The sequence below is a fragment of the Pseudophryne corroboree genome, chromosome 3, assembly GCF_028390025.1.
Source record: "Pseudophryne corroboree isolate aPseCor3 chromosome 3, aPseCor3.hap2, whole genome shotgun sequence".
Lineage (NCBI taxonomy): Eukaryota > Metazoa > Chordata > Amphibia > Anura > Myobatrachidae > Pseudophryne > Pseudophryne corroboree.
In genome coordinates this window covers 949,638-969,348 of record NC_086446.1, presented here as the reverse complement: position 1 = coordinate 969,348, position 19,711 = coordinate 949,638, and the positions used below count along the sequence as shown (strand labels likewise).

Sequence of the window (19,711 nt, the reverse complement as noted above, 5' to 3'; positions counted from 1 at the left end):
GAGGGGAAAAGACGATACTCAGGCGCCGAGGCGCTGCCCGGCGTCTGCCTTTGAATCTCCCGCCTCCGCTGGATTGGAGGAACAGTCTGATGACATCACCTGCTCCCCGTCCACGTGATGCCGGGTGTCATGGCGGCGCTCCTGCCCTGTGGAACCACTGGGAGCCGCGCCAGCCAGGCGCCGGAACCCGTGGACCACCGAAGGCCGCAACACAGACCAGCAGGCACGCAGGGATAAGCGCGGGGAACGCCGCCTATGGCGTGTGACAATAGGTCTTATTAATATTACAATGATGATTCAAAATTATGTATTTGGTCGGCAGACAGGAGGCACGTATGGATGCTGGAGGTCTCCTGAAAGACAGAACTTGAAAAGGTGCTGAGGAATGAATGAAGGAGTATCGGATGCTGGAGACACCAACTACGCTTGTGAGCACTGGGTGTTCGGAGGCACTGAGGTGCTAGGAGGCACTGAGGTGCTGGAGGCACGGAGGTGCTGGAGGCATGGAGGTGCTGGAGGCATGGGGATGCTAAAGCACGGAGGTGCTGAGGCAGAGGCACAGAGGTTCTTGGAGGCACGGAAGCCACAGGGATACTGGAGCTCTGGAGATCACAACTACAACAGCAGTAAAGATTAAACACGGCAGCTGTGGTTTTCAGTTGAGACTATGGAATACAGTACTGTGCCTTTAAGATGAACCACTGCAGCTGTGCCTTTACATTGATACTCGTAGAAATAGTGATTATCAGTGGCAACACAAAAGTAAACCAAACGGGGTAACAAGGGAACAGAGTTTTCACAGGAACTAAAGTACAAAGGTTACCTTTAGGGAGCTCAGCTTCAAGGCTCACACAGAGCTGTGTGTGACACGAGGAACTGGCAGAGTTTCCAACTCCAGCCTTCAGACTTATACTTCCTGGTACTTGGTGATTGGTGAGCAGTGTCAGGTGATTCAGAGCTGGCACAGGATTGGACAGCTCTGGGTCAGGTGAACAGTCACTGTCATGTGAGTACTCTAGACTAGGCTGTGAAGTGGAGCGAGGCCTAGTAGGACGAGAAAACACTGAAGTCTGAACTTCTGTAAACAGAGGATGCTGGCTTTTAGGCCTAAACTTCAGATCACCACAGGTGGAGCTCATTAACTATTACCTTCCAGGCAGAGAACTCAGGAAACTCATGGTGCTGACAAGCTGTTTATCTCAGTGAGCAAAAACGGCACAGGATCCAGGACAGATGGCAGGGGTAAGTCACCAAATACGAGAACTACAGTCAGGATCATGACAGTACCTCCCTCTTCAAGGGTGGACTCCGGACTCCCATCTTTGGTCTTAGAGGAACTAGAGAAATTCATATAGAAGAACTTAGGACCTTCGTTAATGCATCTTCTTCTTACGGGAAAATGTGGTTTTGACCAGGGAGAGCGGAATCTCCTGTAAAGAAAAAACTTCCTTAGAAAACATGGGACCTCCCCTGAAAGAAGTAGCATCATAAACTGGATCAAATTCAGAGTCTGAGTCCAAGTCTATTGGAAGATACCAGTCTTCTTTGGGAGTAACTACATGCGTTTTGTAAGCTGCATTAACAAGTTCAGAACAACACAAGGAACTTGGAGTGGAATCAATGGAAACATAACCAACTCTTAAATCAACAGGCTGTTGTCTTTGTACTGTTTTCCAATTCTTGGCATTCCTGAAATTCCTAATGTATTGGTTCACCAAGGCATTATCTTGCTCAGAAAGCGATGGGTCAGAAAACGGAGCATCGGCTGAATGTTCTGAAGACTGAGTGGAGGATGAAATTGGACTCAAGGAAACCGATTCCACTGAAACAACATTAGACTGAGGTTCCCATTCAGACATTAGGTCAATAGCCTTGGTATTTTTCTTGACTTTAGATGCTATAGCAGATTTATCCAGACATCGAGGAGATGAGGTATTAGAATTCCCCGCGCAGGCTGTGGACTCAGTGCTGGAAGACAAGGAAACAGAATCAGAGACAGACTGAAGTCTAATTTTAGAACTAGATGGTGGAAGTCCTTTACTGGGACCAACTGACAAAAGTTCTTTACTCAGACCAATGCTTGGAATCGGTTTGAGTCCAGATGAGCTTGAACAGACTGAAACTGGAGAAATCTTTGGCTGGACGAGAAGGACTGGATTGGATCCGAGGATAATTGAATTGACTGGAGCCAAAGGAGACTGACCAGGCTGGTCCTGGAGTATTACTGGACTGGATGGAACCAGGACGGACTGACCAGGCTGGGCCTGGAGTATCACTGTACCGGCTGGAACCGGGACGGGCTGACCAGGCTGGGCCTGGAGTATCCCTGGACCGGCTGGAACCGGGATGGACTGACCAGGCAGGGCTTGGAGTATCACTGGACCGGCTTGAACTGGGATGGACTGACCAGGCAGGGCCTGGAGTATTGCTGGACCGGCTGGAACCGGGATGGACTGACCAGGCAGGGCCTGGAGTATTGCTGGACTGGCTGGAACCAGCATGGACTGACCAGGCAGGGCCTGCAGTATTTCTGGACTGGCTGGAACCGGGACGGACTGACCAGGTGGAGCCTGGATTATTGCTGGACCGGCAGGAGCCCCCTCTTCACGGGCTGAGCTGAGGCAGGAGCCCCCTCTTCACGGGGCTGGGCTGAGGCAGGAGCCCCCTCTTCACGGAGCTGGGCTGAGGCAAGAGCCCCCACTTCACGGGGCTGGAATGAGGCAAGAGCCCCCACTTCACTGGGCTGGGCTGAGGCAGGAGCCTCCTCTTCACGGGGCTGGGCTGAGGCAGGAGCCCCCTCTTCACGGGGCTGGGCTGAGGCAGGAGCCCCCTCTTCACGGGGCTGGGCTGAGGCAGGAGCCCCCTCTTCACGGGGCTGGGCTGAGGCAGGAGCCCCCTCTTCACGGGGCTGGGCTGAGGCAAGAGCCCCCTGTTCACGGGGTTGGGCTGAGGCAAGAGCCCCCACTTCACGGGGCTGGGCAGCACTCTGTAGACTCTCTGGCTGGGCAGCACTCTGTAGACTCTCTTGTGCTGGGCAGCACTCCGTAGACTCTCTGGCTGGGCAGCACTCTGTAGACTCTCTGGCTGGGCAGCACTCTGAAGATTCCCTGGGGCTTGACCCTCTGAACCCCTCACTGGGGCTGGATGCTCTGAACCCCTCACTGGGACTGGACGCTCTGAAGAACCCCCTCCTGAAGAACCCCCTCCTGGGGCTGGACACTCTAAAGTACCCCCTCATGGGGCTGGACACTCTGAAGAACCCCCTTCTGGGGCTGTAGACACAGATGCCCCTCCTTGGGCTGTAGACACGGACGCCCCTCCTTGGGCTGTAGACACGGACACCCCTCCTTGGGCTGAAGACACGGATGCCCCTCCTTGGGCTGTAGACACGGACTCCTCTGTGACTCTAAATGGCTTAAACATTCTTCTCTGGACACCCAACTTGGGATAAGGTATTTTAATCACCGGACCCCATTCATAAATTTGAGTCTCTTTCAGAGTAGCCTTCTTGATACCCCCGTCAGCAGTAGCAGGATCGGCTATTGTGGATGACTTGTAGACATGAGCACTATGATACTGAGATTTGTCACCATTCCCTGGCTTGCGAAGAATGCAGTCTTTAACAAAATGACCGGAATTTCCACAGTAAAGACAGAGGTGTAGCTCCCTACGCCGCTGACGTTCAGCTTCAGAGAGCTTGGGCCATGGATAGCTCTGATGAATAACTTTTCCTTGCACAGAGGAAGAGACTCTATTAACTGGATGGGACAAAACAGGATCAACAACGTTGGTAGTATTCCTGAAGAGATCAGGCATCACAGAAAGAATACTAGACAAAAGTTCTTGTAACTGTAATAACATCTGGTAGAAAATCTGCAGTTGGTCAGGAGTCTTAGTGCAGAAGGTCAGAGAATCTCTGGAGAACGAATTCCGCTGCAGACACTGTGCCAATTGATGCTGAGTCGACTCCAGACCTTCCAAGCATCCTGCAATATTGCTTAGGAGGTCCTGCGTCAGACAAACACTTTCGGCCGGGTTCATGTGGCCAGTTCCTACTGTCATGACTGTGGTTTTGTGACCCCGGTGTTAGTGAAGTCTGTGCGGGCGACTGGAGGACTATGTGAATACTTTCACTGACCTGGTTTGGGAGTGTTGTGGGCTCGGAGTTTCTTCCGGTGACCGGGAAGAGGAACCGCAGCAGAGATGGCCGAGTCTTGGTTTTCCTCATGCATGATTTGGTCGGCAGACAGAAGGCACGTATGGATGCTGGAGGTCTCCTGAAAGACAGAACTTGAAAAGGTGCTGAGGAATGAATGAAGGAGTATCGGATGCTGGAGACACCAACTACGCTTGTGAGCACTGAGTGTTTGGAGGCACTGAGGTGCTAGGAGGCACTGAGGTGCTTGGAGGCGCTGAGGGGCTTGGAGGCGCTGAGGGGCTTGGAGGCGCTGAGGGGCTTGGAGGCACTGAGGTGCTGAGGCACGGAGGTGCTGGAGCAACGGAGATGCTGAGGCACAGAGGTGCTGAGTCACGGTGGTGCTGAGGCACGGAGGTGCCTGAGGCACGGAGATGCTGAGGCACAGAGGTTCTTGGAGGCACGGAAGCCCCAGGGATACGGGAGCTCTGGAGATCACAACTACAACAGCAGTAAAGATGAAACACGGCAGCTGTGGTTTTCAGTTGAGACTATTGAATACAGTACTGTGCCTTTAAGATGAACCACTGCAGCTGTGCCTTTACATTGATACTCGTAGAAATAGTGAATATCAGTGGCAACACAAAAGTAAACCAAACGGGGTAACAAGGGAACAGAGTTTTCACAGGAACTAAAGTACAAAGGTTCCAGTATGTTTACAGCTCTTTTTTGAGTTGATAAGATGAGTGTCCGGAATTTTATTTTTAGTGAGTGAGTTTGGATTCCATATATTTGCCTTGTGGGATATCCTCAGCAGGTAGTAGTGGGCTAGCTGTCCCTATCTGTACCTTGCTGTGTTGATGTTTGTTAACTCCCGTGGCTGGTTTCCAAGCTTCTGCCTCACGATCTCCACGGCCGAGTTGCGGGTTCTGCAGCACTTCCGGTCGCGGCAATGACGTACTTCCGGTCACACGGTCCAACGCGTTTCATGCCTCAGCACTTAGTCATTACTTAATAAAAAAAATGCTTGCACTGCACTCATTACTGGAAATCAACTCTGCATTGGCACTGTATTTCTGTTCACCCTGACTCCTATTTCCAATGGAAAAAAATATCTTATTTCCTGAAGTCCACGGTGGACTTCAGGAAATAAGATATTTTTTTCCATTGGAAATAGGAGTCAGGGTGAACAGAAATACAGTGCCAATGCAGAGTTGATTTCCAGTAATGAGTGCAGTGCAAGCATTTTTTCTATTAAGTAATGACTAAGTGCTGAGGCATGAAACGCGTTGGACCGTGTGACCGGAAGTACGTCATTGCCGCGACCGGAAGTGCTGCAGAACCCGCAACTCGGCCGTGGAGATCGTGAGGCAGAAGCTTGGAAACCAGCCACGGGAGTTAACAAACATCAACACAGCAAGGTACAGATAGGGACAGCTAGCCCACTACTACCTGCTGAGAATATCCCACAAGGCAAATATATGGAATCCAAACTCACTCACTAAAAATAAAATTCCGGACACTCATCTTATCAACTCAAAAAAGAGCTGTAAACATACTGGTATCTCCCCCTCCTCTCCCCCCCCCCCCCCCACCTCCCTTTTCATTTTTAGCGCTTTGATATAACTTATTATTGTTTAATTTATAACCAAAATCAAAGCAGCTTACACATACAGGCGCAGGTTTGGGAATTTTTCTGTACCCCAATTTTAAAGTACAAAGGTTACCTTTAGGGAGCTCAGCTTCAAGGCTCACACAGAGCTGTGTGTGACACGAGGAACTGGCAGAGTTTCCAACTCCAGCCTTCAGACTTATACTTCCTGGTCCTTGGTGATTGGTGAGCAGTGTCAGGTGATTCAGAGCTGGCACAGGATTGGACAGCTCTGGGTCAGGTGAACAGTCACTGTCATGTGAGTACTCTAGACTAGGCTGTGAAGTGGAGCGAGGCCTAGTAGGACGAGAAAACACTGAAGCCTGAACTTCTGCAAACATAGGATTCTGGCTTTTAGGCCTAAACTTCAGATTGCTGAATTCAGACTCACACAGAAGATCACCACAGGTGGAGCTCCTTCCAGGCAGAGAACTCAGGAAACTCATGGTGCTGACAAGCTGTTTATCCCAGTGAGCAAAAACGGCACAGGATCCAGGACAGATGGCAGGGGTAAGTCACCAAATACGAGAACTACAGTCAGGATCGTGCAAGGGTATGATTTATCCCCCAAAAGTGAAATAAATAAATGTGTCGACATACTAGAGCTACATAGTAGTATAGTTTATTCCTTAAAGGTGAAATGAATGAATATATCAGTATATATAATACTGAGCTAATTGTGACTGTACTCAAAAAACGTGAAAGGGGAAAAACTTGTCAGATGAAGGGGGAAGAGAATACCTTAAGTTCCCCTATATATAAAAAATTATACACAAAAACACATAATACAAGTGAAAAAGGTGCTGATAAAAGAGACAAAAAATTTTAATAATATGATAATTGATCACTAAAATATCAATAATAACATAATATGTGTATAGTATATAAATTGCTTGATCTTATGCCTGATATTGAGTGTTATGAATTGATGAAATGAAGCAGACCTCAGGAAATAGTTAAGGAATTAGTGCTCTTCACAAAATTTGAACTAGGTTAGACTCATCATAATTTACCTGATTAAGTCCCCAAGAAGGATATATAACTGTTGGATTCATTTAATCCATTGGGGTATAGGGTGTCTAACAGGAAAATCATTTTGGTCTCAAATTGAAGTAGTTCTTGATCTAGATCTCCTCATCGTATTCCCAGCTGAATATGCGTCAGAACAAAAGCTTTGAGGCCAGTTGGGTCACTGTTATGGTGATTGAGAAAATGTCTGGCGACAGGTTGTAGAGTTTTGAAATCGGATGCATCCTTTTTGGCATTACTTATGCTCCCAATATGCTCTAAGATCCGTACCTTTAAGGGTCTAATGGTTTTGCCGATATACTTTTTGTGGCACGGACACTCCAAATGATAGACAGTTACAACTGTTGTACATGCAATTTTGGGAGATATTAGGCACTTTTTGACAAATTTGTCATGAAGGTTTGGCCAGATGACTATGTACAAGCCGATCTTTTATGCTTCTAGATCTTCTCCAGCTCGCTTGAGGTTTGTTGGGCAGAATTGCAGCCAGGTTGGTATCAGTTTGAAGAATGGGCCAGTGTTTTTGCAAACTGTTGAGAATCTCCTTCCATTGAGAATTGAATGTGTCCACGAATCGTATTGGTTCTTCCCAGAGGGATTTTTGTTTGGGTTTTAGCAAGGTGTCTCGTTCACAAGTGCTAACTTCTCTAATTGATCGATTCAGAAGTTTTTACTATAACCTCTTGTCTGTAGTCGCTCACAAAGTTCATTCTGTCTTACATGAAAGATCTCTTCATTAGAACAGTTCCTTTTAATCCTGAGCAGCTCACCCTTTGGTATTGCCCGAATAGTAGCTGGAAGATGAGAACTATCAATGTAGGATACTATTCGTCGCTGTGGGTTTCCTGTATAAGTCGGTTGATATATTTCCTTCATTATTGATGGAAATAGAAATATCAAGGAAGTTAATGGAGGTTTTGCTAGCTTCTAAGGTCAATTTTAAATTCAATTCATTGGTATTTAAGATTCCTATAAATTCTTTCAGTTCTTTTAATGGACCTTCCCATAACATTAGTATGTCATCAATGTATCTGAGATATATCAATATATTGTCCGTATATCTCTCAAGGGTTTCCTGGAACACTACCTCCCTTTCCCACCCCAGGTAGAGGTTAGCATAGGTGGGGGCACAAGCCGTCCCCATTGCTGTACCCCTCACCTGGAGGTAGTGGTACTCATTACAGGTGAAGTAGTTCTTTAATAGGATAAATTCCAATAATTTGACAATTAAGTCATTCAATTCATAATGGGTTTCCATGCTAAGAAGTATCTTATGGCTTCAACCCTGTTGTTATGAATGATACTAGTATAGAGACTCTACGTCACACGTGACTAACCAAACTCTTGGATTGACACTTAGATTGTTTAGTCTGTTTAATACATCCATAGTGTCGCGTATATGGGAGGGTAGTGCTGTTACGTGTTTGCGAAGATGGTAGTCGACAAATGAGCTAGCTTTCTCAGTTAGACTTCCAACTCCTGATAGAATCGGTCTACCAGGAGGTCTGGTCTCATTTTTGTGCACTTTGGGCAATAGGTACATAGTAGGAGTCTTAGGTTTAGTTACTGTCAGGAAGTCAAAGTCCTTCTTGTTAATGACTCCATTGTCAAGAGCAGATTGGATCATGATGTTATATTGTCCCAGGAATTTAATGGTCGGATTGAAACTCAGTCTTTTATAACAATTGACATCATTCAGCTGCCTTGTCAATTCCTCCAAATACATATTCCTAGGCCACAAGACTACATTCCCACCCTTGTCAGAGGGTTTGATTATCGTGTCTTGCCATTTAGATATCTCATGTCAAAGTCAGAAAAATATCTCTATGCACACTGCCATATTTGCGCCTCATACATGTCCGCGCTGCGCATTCGTGCGCTCTCCCGTGCGTACGCATACCCGCTGTTACGTGCACCCGCAGGTGCACGGTATGCGCATTTACGGTAGAGTTTATGTGCGCCTAGCGTGCGACTCAATCGTTACATATTTTCACTATATAATGTATTTTGTAGATTATGGTCCCTTTGATAGAATTTGAAAGTTTAGTTAATGTAGCATGTTCATAGACAAAGAGATCCCTCTTTGTTTGATACGAAGGGTCAGACAAGGGTTATACAGTGGTGTTTAGTATCCATCAGAAGAGTATTTAATTAGCAATATTCCGGTGTTGGTTTGAAGCGGATTAATCGCTCGTGCGAATAGTTATGGACATAAGAAGTTTATGTACTTTTACTATTATTTGCACTCACTTATCCATGCGGCGGGAAACCTAGTTTCCCACCCACCTGAGCAGTTGGAAATAGTCACAGCCCACCTGTATGAATCAACCTATGACCTTTTGTTATAATGCGAAGACGAATTCCTGTGTCCAATGAACAATGAGATTGTAGGGACCATTGTATTGTATTGTGTGTGGGGCATAAATAGACAAGCCGATCTGATCCAGCTCTACTCTCTTCAACGGTTCTCATCACTGATAATCGGGAGCTGGATATTCAGAAAGGCGCATGCGATTGTTCCCCTTGTGCGTAAGTTTTCTCTGCAATCATATTGTCTTTATTGTTATTGTGAGCCATATCTCTCTCTCTCTCTCTCTCTCTCTCTTCTCCCCTTTTCTCTCTCTTTTCCTCTTAAAAGTGTTATTGTACTGTTATTTGTATTTCATGTGTAGTTATCTGGTTAGTTAGTCTATGTTATATTGGTAGTGTATGACTTGTATTGTATTATTCTTTTACAAATAGAACGTTCATATAAGGTGTTAGAACCTAAGACCGGTATCTGTGTATTTCTTATATTTATAAGTATTTTCAGAGCGTCGGAGACGCTCGAACAGCTTTTAAGTTAATAAGGTTACACTGTGTTACATTTACACCCTATCACTACACAAAGGTTTACTGCATAACACATTGTTTTATGGTATAGTTATAAAGGTTTAACATTGTGAGCGTCTGCACCGCTGGTGATCTCCTCGTGGTCCCGAGCGTCCGCTACGCTAATAGCGAATCACTACATTAGTCGTCAGCCAATAACGTGTCTGCCTGTGATCTCTTGGCCGTGAGCGAACGTGATGCTTGAGCGTCTCGACTACGGCTAAGCGATTGTTACGCAACGTGCATACCCTTACGGTATTCCATACGCCAATAGCGTACTGTGTTTTTTGACCTCTTAAAGGGTTTTAAGTAAGATAAATATTTAGCTTTATCAATTGGCGGCTCGTCCGTCCTTCACATATCTGTACTAGCTAATTTCAGCAGACATTATCCATCAGCAAAGGGCGGGAGATCATATTCCTCATCGTGCTGACCGGATAAGCGTCTGCTTCGCTTAGTAAAGGGTGCTGAAGGAATCCGGAACCGGAGGTAAGAACAACACGCTAGTGTCTTTTAAAAACTGTTTTATTTCTGTTTTGCGTACGCACACACGCATATATCTGCATTTCTTTTTTTTCCGTGTATTTTCATATATCACTCTCCTGTTTGCCATTTTATAATTGATAAACGTGCTAAGAGAGATTTGCCGCTATTTAATAGTTAAAGAGTAAACGTAATACATTTAAGGGGTAAATTGTGAAGCACGCACACAGCTCGGCCTAAGGATACAAGGAGAGATCTGTGTGGTGCTCGGTAGATGATCGAGGATCACCTACATTGATAAAACGTGTTAATTGTGTTACGGTGGATATCTGCTTTGCGTACACGTGTCTCTAACAAAAGGATGAGACTCGCGTACGCAACCCAAAGGCCGACGCACGCAGCGTATATTATGCAACGGAGCGTCTGGGTACGCCCACGTAACTCAAATCACACGATAGTGTTATTTTAACAGGCGAAAAGGTGGCAACGCGATAAATAGCGCAAGTCGATTTTAGTGTCCGAAATTTAAGCTAATAGATCCTTCTCCAATTTACGACTCATCTGGTCTAAAGGAAAGAAATTTCTGCGCAGAAATAGAAAGAAATAGAAACAAAAGTAAAAGTGTACATGTGGTGAGTGAGTGTTTGCATATATAAGTTTCTACAATTTTTGGGATTGAACCAAAGGAAATCATCGAGTTCTCGTGTATTACATACGTGTAAGTGACATGCATGGTGGCTAGGGAGGCATCCCTTGTTAAACATATAAAGAGCATTAGAGTGTAGCAGACCAGGAGGTCATACTGTAGCAGACCAGGAGGTCTTATAACAGACCAGGAGGTCTAGGTACAGCAGACAAAGAAGTCCGCTATAGAGACAAGTAGCCCAACACCAGGAAGGGTTGGTGCGGAACCCATATAGGCCATAAAGCTCAGGCTGAAGGAATTCGCAGCTGCTGAATGTCGATTCCGTTGGTCGCTCTGCACATAAGATTAGTTGCTTATGTGCTGAACGATTGTACCGCACGTAATTGTGTGCATTAGTTAGTAATCTGACCTAGTACCATTTGCGTACGGAAGGGGTCATAAACGCTATTTGTACATTCTAACGTGATTTGTGTAATTTTTTATTTTTTAAGGGAAGTTCGCAGGTCACTCAGGAATTATCCAACAACCAACAGTTACTGGAAAGGGTTAATGCTCTGCGGATCACACTCACATGTTCCAGTAAACAAAGGTTCATAGGGGCCCTGGGTCGAGTACACCAGCGCTAAGGCAGTGTGTGGGCGTATTGGTCGGCGTGGGCGAGTGAGTGGGGTACTCGGTAAACTTCACCGTCAGCCTATCTTGAACATTTTGGTTTTTGTAAGGGTTCGCTGAAGACCCTGATATAAAGGTCAGAGGTAGTGCAAGCAACACCTGCAAGTTATGGGGGCCAGTTGTTCAGGTAGGGGGCGATCAACCTCGGTTCGGGTTGATTTAGTAAACCGACCAATCGGGTCGGCAAGGTATGTAATGTGTGAAAAATACGGTTCACACACAGAAGTTTTATGTGATGAATGGGAAAGAATGACTGTACATGACGGGGAGAAGTTCCCAAGAGTAGGCAGCTTTAGCCCAGATGTGTACTAAATCTAAGGAGGAGGATATGTCTCATTAAGTCAGCAAAGAGACGGATCAAACATTATGATTATTTGCAGTTATGGCAACAGGAGGGTGAAATACAGAGAGGATTGGCTCAGGCGGCGGGATCTAACCCTATCAGGAAACTGATAGCCACGGCACCACCGCCACCATATATATCAGGAGAGAAATTGGTTGCGGAGAATGACGCACTAGGGTGCAATAAACAGGCACTTAGCAACTGTATAAATGTTAAGTATAATGTTAATAAGTTAACTAATGCAAATATTAACCCGTGCAAGTTGTACCCTGTTTTAAACTTTCCCCAGGAGTGTGATCAAGAGGACGAATCGACAACAATATCGGCGCTCTCTCTAGCAGCCACCATATCAGAAACAACAGTAGGCACGGCCCAACCCCTAAGATTAGTATCAAAGGCCCCTAGCGGAGGGACAGGTGAGGTTGTATCAACGGGTAAGTACGGCACCTTACACTATGCTGAAACCATTGCACCACAGGCTGTAGAATCTACTCAGAATGACAGTATTAAACTTGCTCCTGTTAGGGTAATAGCAGTGCCAAATGGGAAAACGGACACTACAGGAGTCACTCCTATCAGAAACATTGCCATGCACTGCCCGTTTACCCGAATGGAATTAAGAGCAATAGTGTCTGAATTCCCTGATCCTAGGAAAGATCTAGTTGCTAGCCAGAAATACATCAGAGACCAAGGGAACACTGTAGAGCCCAATAACAAAGACTGGCAGATATTGCTGAGGGCATGTTTACCCTCCAATGTCGACCCAGAAAGGTTTTTACCTGACTGTAAATTAGATAGAGATGTACCCCTTACGGATGTGTACAACTCAGACAATGTAAAGAGGATAAATTTACAGTTAAAGGAGTATTTTCCAGCTGTAGTCAAATGGAATAGAATTTTCTCCATTAAACAAAAAGAGTCAGAAACAGCTGCTGAATATTTTCATCGGGCACTACTAGAAATGGCTAAATACACTGGCATAGAGGACATTAAGACCAATGCAAATCATAGAGAAGTAGCAGTATCTGTGTTAATGGATGGTTTAAAAGAGGTGTTGAAAGCAAGGGTACAGACCACGCAACCATGTTGGCGAGGTCTGTCGGTGGCTACTTTGAGAGAGGCTGCTATTGATCACGATCGAAATATCACCAGACACAGGGAGTCACAAAGTGATAAGTTAATGGCCGTAAGTATACAGGCTTTGACCACAAGGCAACCTTTGTATAAACCTCTGACCCTTGTGGGTAAGTCAAATGTGGTAACTTGTTATTTTTGTCATAGACAGGGACACATGGCACGAGACTGTAGAGTGAAAAATTCACAAAAATCATACCAACCCCCTAGACCACGACATGACACACGAAATTGGGATCAGGGTCCGCAGAGACGGAGTTATGAGCCACATACAGGGGAAACAAAAAGATATCCCCCAAAAGGAGACTGGCAAGCTTCAGGCAGTTCCCATATAACCCCTTCTCAAGTAGTTGCTGCCAGCGGGATTCAGGGAGGTCACCATACCCAATAGGGGTGTGGCCACACCTGTAATCTGCAGCCAGTAAAATTGATTGCAAGTCTTGGAAGTGAACCCGAAATTACAATTGATGTAGCTGGTAAATCATTAAACTTTCTTGTAGATACGGGGGCGGCCAAATCAGTGATAAATTCGACAGTGGGCATGAGAACCACTGGTAAGACAATACCAGCCATGGGAGTAACGGGAGTAGTCCAGCACTACCCTGTTAGCAAACCAGCCGAGGTTACAGTAGGGCCTTTGCATACCAAGCATTCCTTTCTGCTGGCTGCATCGGCACCGACTAATCTCCTGGGAAGAGATTTATTGTGTAAAATGGGGTGCGTCATTTATTGTACTCCTGAAGGGGTATTCTTAGACATACCTGAGAATAACGCTCAGGAAGTACGAGACATGCTAGACTCCCCATCAAAATTAATGACACATACCGTTATGACAAATAGGACTCCATCCCAGGTAGAAGAAATGACATCCCAAATACCAGAGTCACTTTGGACTAAAGATGGACAAGACACTGGATTAATGGCAAACGTAGCTCCGGTAGTTGTGCAAGTAAAAGATGGTAGGATAGCTCCAAAAATCCCACAATACCCTCTGAAGCCAGAGGTGGAGTTAGGAGTGTATCCCGTAATAGAGCAGGGCATTCTGGTAAGAACATCCAGCACTGCCAATAGTCCCATCTTCCCTGTGAAAAAGAGTGGGGGGAGGGGTTACAGGCTAGTGCAGGATCTAAGGGGGATTAACAAAATAGTTGAGAGTCAGTTCCCCGTAGTGCCAAATCCAGCTGTCATCCTTATGCAGATCCCTCCCATGGGCTCAAGGAGTCATAATGGATGTAGGGAAGTTTCTTCGATGTATCTTAGGTGTTGTCATATCGATTGGCTTGATATTTAGATGCGGTCAGGCTTTAATGAAGTGCAAACGTAGTACCAGGGTAATGAGTCTAAGGAGTGAGGAAATTGTAATTCCAATGGATTTGATTTATGACCCAACGATAGAGACAATGATGTGATGAAAATGTGATTCTACGGTCCGTTTCTTTCACCCGTCTCTCCTTTGTTTTTCTCCAAGGTAAAAAGACCCACTTGGACGAGGAATTTGACGATCCTGTATACAGACAACAGATGGATTAAAGAAGAAGTTTTGACAACCTTGTACACAGATAATTGATGAACTATGCCATAGACCCCCAGTTTCCCTAGAAATTTAAGCTAGCCCAACACTTTTGTAAGTCTATGGACATTGACAAAGCTTTTTGCTTGCACTTTTTGGCAAAAGCCCAAAGAAGACTGCATTCAACAGACACCAGACAAGACTTCAACCGACAAATGTTCATTAACCTGACATAGAATACCACTGCATTTACCATAATTGTTTCTTATCTTCACCTCTACAACCTTCAGGTAATGACACACATAGTCGATAGGGAATATAGGCACAGATATCAGCAATCACATATCCCCCCCATTCATGTATCATCAACTAAAATGTGCTCCCCCATTTTGTTGCAACTAAAAGCCGAAAAGAGCTCGGTAAAGTTTGACAGCCCATCCACAGGCCCTTAATACGGGATAAGAAGGAATTCAAATGTATACTTCGCAATACCTCGAAGCTTGATTTAAAACACGTACGGCACGATGATACATGACCCCCCAAACATGGATTCATACACACATGCTTCTGTTATCTCACTAGGTCATACCCTTTTCACACCTTCTTCTCTCCTCCCCTACCCGACCATGGAAATGTATTTACACATGACATATATTTTTCTCTTTTTGAAATGTTTTAGGAAGTGGCAGTTATTGGTGACTGCCAAAAGGTGGACTGTCAAAGTCAGAAAAATATCATGATGCACACTGCCATCTTTGCACCTCATACATGTCCGCGCTGCGCATGCATGCGCTCTCCCGTGCGTACGCATACCCGCTGTTACGTGCACCCGCAGGCACACGGTATGCGCATTTACGGTAGAGTTTATGTGCGCCTAGCGTGCGACTCAATCGTTACATATTTTCACCATATAATGTATTTTGTAGATTATGGTCCCTTTGATAGAATCTGAAAGTTTAGTTAATATAGCATGTTCATAGACAAAGAGATCCCTCTTTGTTTGATACGAAGGGTCAGACAAGGGTTATACAGTGGTGTTTAGTATCCATCGGAAGAGTATTTAATTAGCAATATTCCGGTGTTGGTTTGAAGCGGATTAATCGCTCGTGCGAATAGTTATGGACATAAGAAGTTTATGTACTTTTACTATTATTTGCACTCACTTATCCATGCGGCGGGAAACCTAGTTTCCCACCCACCTGAGCAGTTGGAAATAGTCACAGCCCACCTGTATGAATCAACCTATGACCTTTTGTTATAATGCGAAGACGAATTCCTGTGTCCAATGAACAATGAGATTGTAGGGACCATTGTATTGTATTGTGTGTGGGGCATGTTATATTGGTAGTGTATGACTTATATTGTATTATTCTTTTACAAATAGAACGTTCATATAAGGTGTTAGAACCTAAGACCGGTATCTGTGTATTTCTTATATTTATAAGTATTCTCAGAGCGTCGGAGACGCTCGAACAGCTTTTAAGTTAATAAGGTTACACTGTGTTACATTTACACCCTATCACTACACCAAGGTTTACTGCATAACACATTGTTTTATGGTATAGTTATAAAGGTTTAACATTGTGAGCGTCTGCGCCGCTGGTGATCTCCTCGTGGTCCCGAGCGTCCGCTACGCTAATAGCGAATCACTACATTAGTCGGCAGCCAATAACGTGTCTGCCTTTGATCTCTTGGCCGTGAGCGAACGAGACGCTTGAGCGTCTCGACTACGGCTAAGCAATTGTTACGCAACGTGCGTACCCTTACGGTATTCCATACGCCAATAGCGTACTGTGTTCTTTGACCTCTTAAAGGGTTTTAAGTAAGATAAATATTTAGCTTTATCACTCATCTAAGGCTATTCGTTCTGATGTAGTCAAATTATCAGTATGGCATCTCTTATAGCGAAATAAATGGTCTAAGTCTTTGGGGACTAGTTTTTGGAACACCTCTGCTTGGGGGCATAAGCTGATATCAGGGAAGAATTTGGATTTGGCTCTTAACATTGATTTACTTTTAGTGTTATCAGTGAGTGTTTCAACTGCAGACGATTCATTAGATAGTTCTTCTAGGATTTGTAAGGCCATAGTATCCTCCATTTCTTCAATATTCCTCAAGTCATTATCCTTTTTATGTTCTTGGTTTATGAAGAATTTTTTGAGTATAATTTTTCTAATGAATAGTTGCAAGTCTTTTTCACATTCAAATCTGTCCATGGTTTGTGTCGGTGAGAAAGATAATCCTTTACTTAGAACAGATAATTGGTCATTCGTTAATTCTTTATCTGTTAAGTTTATAATTTTTAGGTTATCTATTTTCTCACTTCCAGATACTCTGGAACTGATTATTTGTACCTCCTCCTTTCTCTCGGTTCTTCTCGCCAATCCAAAGATTCCCTCTTCCTTCTTCCTCCCCGAGCTCCGCCTTGTTTTTCCCCATCTGCGTCTGTGTGTATTCGTAAATGTTTTTGGCCTCTCCCTAAAAAATCACATCTAAACATCCTACCACGGTTTCCCCCTGTAGAGCTTTCACCTTCTGAGGATTTCCTCTCTTGACTAAGGACATCAGGAGTATGATGCAGAGCCTCCTAACTCTAGACTGACCCAGGGACCTGGGCAGGGACTGGTATTTTTTTGTATCTCTTTATATAATTTCTAAACAATTTTTTTTTCCTTGCGCACATTTTTTTCAAACTTTCTGGAATCAATTAGTAGCACTAAAACCCATTCTGATTTATCCGATTGACACAGTGTTACTTTTGCTTGTTACAGACCTGATATAAAAGTTGTATCTTTCTTTGCATATCTGCATTTCTCTTTACATTTCCTATTGTCCTATAGACAACTGGGAGCAGGTAACAACTTTGTTTGTTTAGGCACACCCCTTCCGATTGGCTGGCTTCCCTAGTATGACATCCCTACGCTTGCGATTGTAATTCTGATGATACTTTTCAAATGGGAATAATTGGTGCAAATGTGGCACATGTCATAGCCGTTCACAGTAGGGACTCTTTATAATGTGTGTCTAAATTATCAAATGAATTGACAGTACCTACTCAACAATTTAGAACGATGCCAGACTTGATTTCATCATACCATTTTTTCTGTATTCCTTTACCTGCCCAGGGATACAATAGACTCTGCTCATAGGTAGGGATATTTCGGGTAAATCTGGCATAGGTACAGTCAGCACATGTTGGTCTGGTCCGTATTGTCATTACAATATATTTTCTACAGCAAATGCTTATCTTTTGCCTTTACTTTTAATTTTTCTTATATCAGCGGACTCTCATCTATGATTCACAGGTTAAATCCTGCGTCTAACGTAGACAGCAGATCCACAGTTTGCCTCTCTTCCTAATTCTTTAAATAGGTGCACTCTCATTGGCGAGTCGACCAACTGCGTCTAATAGTTACTACCATACCCCACCGACAGAGCCCGATCTCGTCCGATCTTGGAAGCAAAACGGTGGTGGGCTGGGTCAGTATCTGTGAGGGGGACCCCCAGAGAATACCCGGTGTTGTAATTAATGATCCATTCCGACCAGATGCCAACAGCAGGATCACCACTTTTCTTTTTCCTTTTTTCCATTTTCTCCTCTGTCTTCTTTCTCCTTCTAGATACCTAAATTAAAAATCAGTTAAACCTATTATCTCCAAACTACGGGGGAATCTAGTAGGCACCCCCTCATGTGCATATATGTTTGTTAGGATACATACTCCTGATAAAAATGGTTCGGTCAATCATGACCCATTGAGGTCTCATTAAAACAAGCTTCACTTGTGCTGGTTGGTTAGGAATTGGATGTAGAGCCATAGTGTCTACATCACCCTACAAGTCTTTTAGTGATAGACTAACCAGAACATTTCCAATTTTTTGGGGGGATAATAACCCAATTTGGGCTTCTTATTCATTTCTAATTATACAAGTACATTTGTTGGTATAAGTATAATTCTATATGGTGGAGTACGAGAGTGAGGATTCATTTTAAAGTGATTTAATAAAAGTTATGTTTTAATTATTAGTCATATAACAAAAACAAGAGTGCACCCACACAAGAGTCTTCTGCAAAGTTGTTTTTTCTCTAGTTTCTCCCTGACTCTGTGTGCACCACCAGGTATAAATAATAGGAAGTACACCTATATATCAATATAATTCTGGTTCCATAAATTATCACCTGAATTTTTAGGACTGGTGCGGAGTCACACCTTTGTTCGTAGATGCTCCAAAACTGGTAAGCCTGATTTGAAAAATTGTTGGGGAGGAGCGCTCTCAAACTCCAGCTTGTAACCCTGGGAAATGAGTTCCTTTACCCAGGTATCCTGGCAAGAGTCTGCCCAGATGTGGCTGAAGTGACGTACATGAGCTCCCACCTCGAGATCCCCCCAGGGTGGAGGGTGCTGAAGGTTTTGTGTAAGCTGCACTGGTGTTTGGGTCCTAGGAAATAGCTGTAGCAGCTGTTTTTCTAGTCTTACCACTGGTGTCTCGTGCCGCATTGGAGGCACCTCTGGCTCTTGACCTGAAAGGAATGAGTAGACGGCCCCTGGTAGGTGCACCTAGCCGGAGGGGCCTCAGAGGAGAGAAACGTCGATTTGCCTGCAGTGACCTTAGAAATCCATGTATCTAACTCAACCCCAAAAAGACATTCCCCTGAAAAGGGGAGACTCTCCACACTGAGCTTGGAATCTGCATTGGCAATCTACTGATGCAACCACAAGGCTCTGCGTGCTGACACTGCCATGGTAGTATAATGTTCCTACTAGAAATGAAATAGGGCAGAGTGACGGACTCCGGGTTCATATCTGCATGTGGCCATGTAAATTAGGGGGCGTGGCCATGCAAACATCCTTTTTAGTGGGCGGTGCGGCCCACAGACATTACTATAGGGGGGCGTCTGTTGCCGACAATGTCACTGTTGGGGGCGTGCCAGCACCGACAGATGTGCTGGGCTTCCCCAAGCTCTCTCCCATAGCGTGAATGGATGCCATGTGCATCTTTACACACTGGGAGAGCAGGAAGCAGGCGGCTGTTCTAGCAGGGCACCGCAAAAGGGGCAGAGCGGATTTTGCCTTTAAAAAATCGGGCAGGGCATGGCGCCCTGTTAAAACAGCCTAGCATGAGCACTAGTAGCAGTTCTGGCATTAATAGAACCTATTTCCTTGAGCGAGTCACACAGTATACGTGCAGTATCCTGATTGTGTTGTATTAGGGTCACCATAGTGACCAGGGGCATGTCC

The 19,711-nt window shown here is 44.8% G+C and overlaps 1 pseudogene; it reads left to right on the top strand.

Annotated features, from left to right (window-relative positions):
• Positions 1-17,884: 17,884 nt before the first annotated feature.
• LOC134898421 (5S ribosomal RNA) lies at positions 17,885-18,003 on the top strand (annotated as a pseudogene).
• Positions 18,004-19,711: the final 1,708 nt, after the last annotated feature.